The following is an 8,104-nucleotide window of genomic DNA, read 5'->3' on the forward strand; positions in this document are numbered from 1 at the left end:
TGATCAATACCTTAGGAGTATAACCTTTTTGGTACAATAAATTTACCTTTCCTAATGCCCACAAATAACTCTCCTTCGTCTCGTCTCTCAATAAACAAAAACCGACACTAAATGGCGCCTTTATAGATGTTTTCCCCACAAAGTTCAACATCGGCATATTGTACTTATTCATTTTATAGGTGCAATCCATGAAAATTATTTGATAGAAAAATATCTCCAACCTTACGAATTCCGTATGAGTAATGAAAATATGTATCACCTCCTTTTTTTTTTTCATTTACGTCATAGGCAACCGAGTAGTTTGATTTTTTCGCCAAATACAATAGTTGCTGCATAAGTAGTTTATCTTCACATTCCTCATTCCTAATTTTTTCTCTTTCATTGTAGATGGTAGACAAGATGAATGTGTTATTTTCATTTAATACCTTCACACTAGCTAGAATATCAATAGGTCTTGTTCTTTTTTTTTAATCAACACTTTTACTAGCTTCTTTTGTTCGGGGTTGAACCTTGCCGGATAAGGATGATTAAGCAAACTCTTCGGGATAGGATGGTTATGATAACCCGATTTAACTTCACTAAAATACCACACATTCTTTTCTTAGTTGAAATTAAATTGAAGTTTACAAGGACACCGGTCTTCTTTGTATGAATAACTTTCTTTTTCCTCGAGGTCTTTGGTTGATACTCATAAACTTTTCTTTGATGACTCTCATATTTCCCATTAGACTCGCAAACCATTTGAGCTATATTTTTGAACTTGCTTATTTTGGACTATGATGCACTTCTTCTTCAACCCTTGGTCTCGAGCCCACTTCTTTGCATCCTTTATATCTTCCCATTCAAAGTTGTTGGCATAGTGAACCCTTGTATCTTCGGAAAATATATCCATAGCTGCAGGTTGATCTTCCATTGGTTTAGGTTGAAGATCGAGCTACAAATATGAAAAATATAGAAAAATTAGAAAAATATGCATCTGGAAAAACAAATATACGGTTTGGAAATCAAAATGTAGAAACCGTATAGGGTGCGGAATTCAAACTGTAACAACCTATACGACGTGGAAAACAAACCGTAAATGTGTCGTATATTACCATTGGATTATCTACGGTGTGTATTTATCACCGTATAACAATGAACGTCATTTAATGTTTGCATGCACCTACAGTGGTTTTCCACACCGTATGTGGAGATACGGTTTGGAGTTCATATTTCCAAACCATTGAGCTGGGTTCAAAAGGACGTCCGGTTTGTAAACTTCATCTTTCCAAACCGTATAATACTTACGGTTCAGATTTGGGGGTTTCAAAAAAAAAAACAAAAAAAATCCAACTTTCTACATACTTCATGCGATTAAAAGCAAAAAAGTTGTTTTTTGAGTTAAGTTAGAGGTATACCTCACTCTGTTGAGCATTTGGTTCTTGATATTCATCTTCTTTGGGTTCTTCAAATTCATAATAGTGTTCATGTTCTTCATGTGGTGGTTGAGCTTGTGGTGGAGTTAGAAATTCTTGATTATCTGTAAGAGTTAGAGGATTTTTTTTTTGATTTGGTGGATGAAGATTCACCTACCTCACTAATCTTACTAGAGCCACTTATTTGGATCGAGAAAACCTATATTTATAGGTTTTTCTCAAACTTTTTCTTCTTCCTTCACTAATCTTGATATTTTGCTTTTCAGAAACTAACTATAAATCAAGTAATTCATAGAGGGCATTTTAGCCAATACATACAATAGTTGGATAAGGGTATTTATTGGTTACTATTTGAAAACCCATGTTTTGTCATTTTGTGAGCCCTCAAAACTTTTTCTTGGAACTCCTATAATAGGTTTCTTTTGAAACCTGGCTTGATTGGGGTTTACCCAAATTAATTAGGGTATACCTAATGAGACAAAAGCCATGACATTTTGAAGTAAAACAGGCCACCCCTTAACCTTGTATTTTATAAATGGCTAATATACCCTTGTTTAATTAGCACTAAAAATTCTGATTAGGTTAATTAATCGAGTTTAGCTGAATTAATAATGTAGATTAAAACTTATGAATTTAAGTTATCAATTTTTTTTTGATTGAACTCATGTGGGAAGATTTTTGATGAAAAATTTGTTTTGAGAATTCTTTTTGCAACGAAAATGAAAACATAATACCAAATCACTTCTAAAAAGGAGATTGCAAAGCTGATGTGTGAAATCATACTCAAAATTAAAGAAGAAATCAACACTTTCAGTTCTGAAAATATGAAAAGTAGGCAGGGTCGACGAATGAATAACATGCCGACTGTATCTGGCGGGCAAGGTATACGGATGAATAACATGCAGACTATATCCGCCGGGAAGGTCGGTGAATGAAGAAGATGCTGACTTTATTATTTTTGACACATATGAGACTGTTGTAAATGTTACACTAGTCGGCATCTTATTGATTTTTTACCTTGCCGACTACCTTATAGTCGGCAAGGCGACAAAAAATACCTTACCGACGATAGGATTTTTGACATACAAATAAAGGTGTTACAAATGCATAATTAGTCGACAAAGTTTTAATTTCATAACCTTGCTGACTAAACTATAATCAGCAAGGTTTAAATTTTCGAGTTCTTAGTCGGCAAGGTATAAGGATGAAGACCGTGCCGAACCTGTAAATATTACTTTCAGAAACAAAACTCTTTGAAAAGTCGGCATCCTATTCATCCTATAAGCTTGCCGACTAAAAATAAATACGAAAAGTCGGCATGCTCGACAAACAAATACCATACCGACCGTGTAGCTACAATTCAACAATTTCAAATTTTCTGATCTAATTTGTCATTCAAATAACAAAACAAAGTACTAGAGTGAGTTTGAAAGGATTAATCGACAATAAAAAAAAACAAATAAGCGACTATATTTTTTCATTTAAAAACGATGAAATATAAAATATGAGAAAGGAATTGATCATTAGATTGATGATGAAGAAGAAAAGAAATTAATAAGGTTTTGATCTAAAACCTAAAATGGATGGCTTTGGTTATTATTTGGAGAAGGGTAATTAAGTAACTTTCAACATATTAGGTGCAGGGTAATTGGGAGCCAAATGGGTATACCCAACTAATCTGGATATGCCCCAATTGGCCAGATATTGAAATGCTCAGTTTTTTCTATTTTCTTTTAATATTGGGTAGTACAATATTTTATGGAGTCTAGACTATATTTAAACTCCATCAAGTTGGTTCGGTGATTACCTATTGGTTTGGGAACCAAATGGGTAGTACAATATTCTCAATGGTTCTCTTGAAATGCCTAGTCCGGTTCCAAAAAAAGTTCCTCACGGCTTCTGTTCAGGTGAATGTCCAAAGAAAAAAATACAGTTTAGTCCAAAAATACAGTTTAGTCCAGTCCGAATCAACTAGGTATAAATTAGTCCAAAATATAGGAAAGTAAATTAATTATCTTTATTATTTACAATTTAATCCAAATATTTGCAGTTTAGTCCACAATGACTCATGATGATGTCAACAATTTTAAATAATATATAAATTATTAAAAAATAATTTATCTTTCGAACCCCTAGTCCAAAATTCACAAATTTTATATATTCGGAAAGCTCTTTCCGAGATCTATAAAAAGAATACCCATATGACCACATAATTTTTTTTTTTGTTTTTTTAGAATTCTAATTTACACTGTGTACAACTACGTACACCGCTGTAAAATCCAGGAAATCCGGATTTGGCTCATAAAAAGCATCAACTTGAGTTTGTTCTTGAGTTTGAGTTTGTGTAAAATCATTCTCATAATCTAAGAAATCAGCTATTTGAGAATCATTGTTGTAGTTGATATGTATTTTCCTAGGTTTTTTGTATGAAGAATGACCTTCCTCATCCTCCATTGAATCAATAATTCTTTTTTCTCACTTTCTCCTTCTCTCCTTCTCAATTATTTTTTTCCCCCACCATTATATCATCTACACAAACAAACCTTATAATTCTTAAAATTATTTTAATCTAAACAAAAATTTTAATCACTAATTTAGATTATTAACACTAATACATAAAAAGCATATTTATCATTAAACTTTTTTTGGTTAAGAAGCTTTCTGATTTTGTTATTTAACATCCCTTTTTATCTTCACCTTGGTATGCCTAGAAATTGTTGGGTCTGCCTAAAAACGGACTTCCTCATCTTTACTCGCCCAAAATGGCTATACTTGGCTAATGCCGTGTTCCTATAAGCTAAAACTGGCTAGTCACACCGTTTTAAAACCCCCCAAACTAATTTAGGGTTTTAAATTTTCCATTTCTTTGTGCGAATTTCTTCTTCTGACAAATTCAAAACTAGGTTAGTTGTTGTTAAATTCAAATTCAGGGTCAACAATTGCTTTTCGCGACGAAGGTGTTGGATCAAATAACTCAATTTCAGGTCACTTCTTATCTTCTTCTTTACAATCTCCATTGTTCTTTTTTCTTTTTATTGTGTAGTATCATACCCAAGCCTCGTTGTTAAAAACCCACAGAATCATGTCGAATTTCTGTATATGCTAGCTCTTTTATCGCTATTTCAATTGGTTACTAGACATTTTTCGCCTGGTGAAAAATTTCCTTCCCTTCGTATTCTCGAGGAATCAAATATGCGAGCCATCACTTGGATATCCGGCACTTTCTAAACATAATAGTTTTGCGCAGAACTTTATTTTTGCTGGTCCCTAGAGTTTTAGATTTGCTGTGTATTTTTATTTGCAAGTAGATGTTAAGGAAATGTGAACTATGGGTTAGATAGTAATATGGTTCAGTCTAACAGACAGGTGTTACATTGTTGTTACAGCAGTCGAGCACCCAAAAACTAGTTATCTCTTACCTTATATCTGTGTTATGATTATCTCAAGAACAACTTCACATAAGAAGCTAAGTCATCGTAGAATAAAAGAAACTGATGATCTTCTATGTGCATTTGTGGTCTGAACTCTCTAACTCGTCGTACAGTCGTATCCTGCTATGGCCACGCACTAATCATGTAAAAAACAGGCGGGTCTACTTCAACTGAATATATAGCGAGAACGCCGAGGAGAAGTTAGTTTGAGTTGGCGTCTCACATGAACCATAAAATGAATCGTATAAAAATCATAAATTGGTTTCCAATCATATGCCGCATGCCATGTTCAGGTTCAATTGGGTCCCCAGGTAACCACTAGATATGTTTTCGCGGAAGCAAGGGTGCTGTAGCTGTTTACGTTTTTCAGTTTGCTTCACTTATCTCTGTCTTGACATTAATCAGTGAGCACTCCTTGCTCCAGCTAACCATGTGTTCAGCCACACATAGGCATTCCTTTTCTGTTTCTTAAACAAGCAAACAATAGTATTACTATTATCTAGAAATCAAGTTGTGCTGTAAAGGCAATGATAAAGTTATTATACTTGTACAAATATTGGAGCTGGAATGATTCCTAGTATCTCACTTTCTTTTATGCTTGGTTTGAGACTAGAATCATGTTTGAAACTGATAATCAATATTGCATTTGTTTTTTATGGTACAAGTTAGTAACATGCTTCACAATGTTAGATTTAAGAAAGTAACATTCTTCACAATGTTAGATTTAAGAAAGCCGAAAATATCCTGCAAAGATTTAAAAATTCGTGTATATTTATGTAATTTTGTCATCACCCAGCATCCTTTGCAGGATTCCCTCCTTTTTTACTTCAATTCAAAATTTTCTGGTAGAGAGATATAATTGCCATTAACTGCTCTATTTGATTAAGTCAATTTAAAGAATGTTGGTTCTTATTTCTTGTAGTCCACGATTTGTATGTATATAACGAAGTAAGAGCCTAAAACTCTATCTATATCTTGATGCAGCTGATTAGATGTAATTCAGTCCAAATTACACCCCACCAAAGTGTTAAGAGAATGCTTTTGTACTTCCAAATTGTGCTTAGACTGCTCAAGGGAATAAATCCTAAGCATATTGTGCACTAATGGTGTTGCTTTTCCTTGGGTTAAGCTTAAGCACCATCTGCACATGTTGTAGATGTGTATTTTTTCTGCATATGAAATCTTTTACTTGTTGTATATGTAACAGCTTGTATCCATTTTCCATCGATCTTATTCTTGTGGTTTCCTATTTCAGTTACAAGACTGGTTCCGAAATAAGCGTCTAGCTGGACCAGATAAAGTTACTAACTCTCCTCTTATTACCCAAATCAAGAGGTTTCTCTCAGCAAATGTGAAGACTATTTTGACAACTCTCAAGGTTTTCTCTTTTCCTTGTATGGATAAATAATTAATTTGGCATTCCATCTATTGTTTAGCATCATTACCCTTAACCTGCACCTTCTTTTTAACATCTCTGCGGTTATGTTTTCGATTCAGCATAGCACATCAACTTCATTATTGTAATGAGAATGTTTTCTTTTAGGATTTGCATTGGTGTCATTTGTCATGTAACCTCAGTAAGTGTTTAATTAGGATACAAAGTAAAACTCAAGATATTACCTTGTGCAGACAAGTAAACTTAGGCAGGCACTTTTCTGAACGAATACTACGAAGTAGATGGAGATGGAATATTGATGATAGTAACCTCTTAGTCAATTTGGATATAGCTCATGCCATAGTTGGGGCAATAATAAGATATGGAAATGTAGCTTCAAAGGTTTTATGAAAATTACTGTATTTTCCTGGGAAAATTACATTGATCAGTCTGATTCTAGATTTTATGAAGTAGGTGGTTTTTAAGAGGTAGTTAGTTGTCCCTTCGGGACATCCGATAAATAAAGAGGAATTATTGGTCACAAATTGATTCTTCCTAATCCCGTAATCTTGCACAATATGCATTTGCTTTTTATAATTCTTTATAGAGTACTCCCTCCGTCCACAGAAAGTGGGTCTTTCAGGTTTTCATTGTCTTTCAGTTTTTTAATAAGCAAAAATGAAAAACCTAAAAGACCCATTTTCTGTGGGACGGAGATAGTATGTTAGACTTTGCTTGCCTTTAGCATAGAACAATTGCTTTCATTCCTTACAAAATCTGCTGAAACGTTGTATTCCATCAGCTTCATATATAGTATTTTGGAAGACACGGGTGAACTTCCAATATGGTAGTTTTGTTTGTAGTGTTGTAATTAACCTAGCTGATGTGAGTAGGGTAATAGATAGTTGGTCCTGTTATAATTTTATATGCCAAAATGTTAACTAAGTTACAACCTAACCAGTTCAGTTTTATACCTCAGGCTCGAAATTGGCTGACATTCATGATTTCTCTAGTGTCTTTTGGTTTACTGGTCCCATTATTTATATTGAAATCTCTTATGTAGTTCTTTATTTCCTTTTTTTCTCTTTGACATTCAGTTAATAATTACTCAGGTGGTGTTGTTGAGCTAGAGAGGCTTATATTTCTGAAGTACCTTCTCTTTCAAACCTAGTAGCTGTGCTAGACAGGCTTTGAGCAGCTTCATTTTTTGAGCAGCTTGTTCACCAGGATTTTCTTCACTCTTAAGGCATCCTTGTCTCATTAACGACTTTATTTTATCGCTATCTAAGTTCTTAAGTTAAGATCATTCCTCTTTACCTCCCGAAGTCTCTCACTGTCCATCTCCTGGAATAAGAAAAGAAGTGTAATTCCTTATTTCAGGATATGGAGGACAATTCCAAGCAAATTGAGAACGAGGAGGAAGAAGAAGAATACGTGTTGCTTGATCTTGAAGCTGTTTATGAACAAGTAAACATCCCGCCAAATGCACCTTACGTTCTATCTGGTTTGGATACTTTGAATCCGGTTTTGGTTATAGGCGACAATCTGAAGATGATAGGTTCGTACGAGGAAACTATTGGTACATGCCTCGTGTTCTCAGAAAAAGATGGTGGTCCTGTGGTGCACGAAGAGACGGGACCATCAGATCAAAACCTTTTCAAAGGAGCGTGCATTGTAGATCCAAATCAAACTTCAACCAAGCAAGTAAAACCTGTTGCCAGCCTCCAAAAGATTCTCAAGTTTAGATTACCAACTGAAGAAGATGGCATTCAGAATCCTTTTTGAATTCAAGATATTTTTTTTTTTTTGTAAGGATGTGCTAATCATATGATGGCTGATGGGTAGGAAGTTTTATGGTTTGTGAAATAAATACGGTTATGCTC

At 34.2% G+C, this 8,104-nt stretch overlaps 1 long non-coding RNA gene across 2 annotated transcripts; it reads left to right on the plus strand.

The window, feature by feature from the left end:
* The first annotated feature begins 4,161 nt into the window (after positions 1-4,161).
* Positions 4,162-8,104, plus strand: LOC113279267. 2 transcript variants are annotated; one of them, XR_003325654.1, is made up of 3 exons: positions 4,162-4,399; positions 6,102-6,224; positions 7,319-8,104. It is a non-coding gene; the product is annotated as an uncharacterized LOC113279267 (long non-coding RNA). The 2 variants fall into 2 exon arrangements; XR_003325653.1 differs by having other exon boundaries at positions 4,164-4,399; positions 7,334-8,104.

The sequence above is a fragment of the Papaver somniferum genome, chromosome 1 (genome assembly GCF_003573695.1).
Source record: "Papaver somniferum cultivar HN1 chromosome 1, ASM357369v1, whole genome shotgun sequence".
NCBI lineage: Eukaryota > Viridiplantae > Streptophyta > Magnoliopsida > Ranunculales > Papaveraceae > Papaver > Papaver somniferum.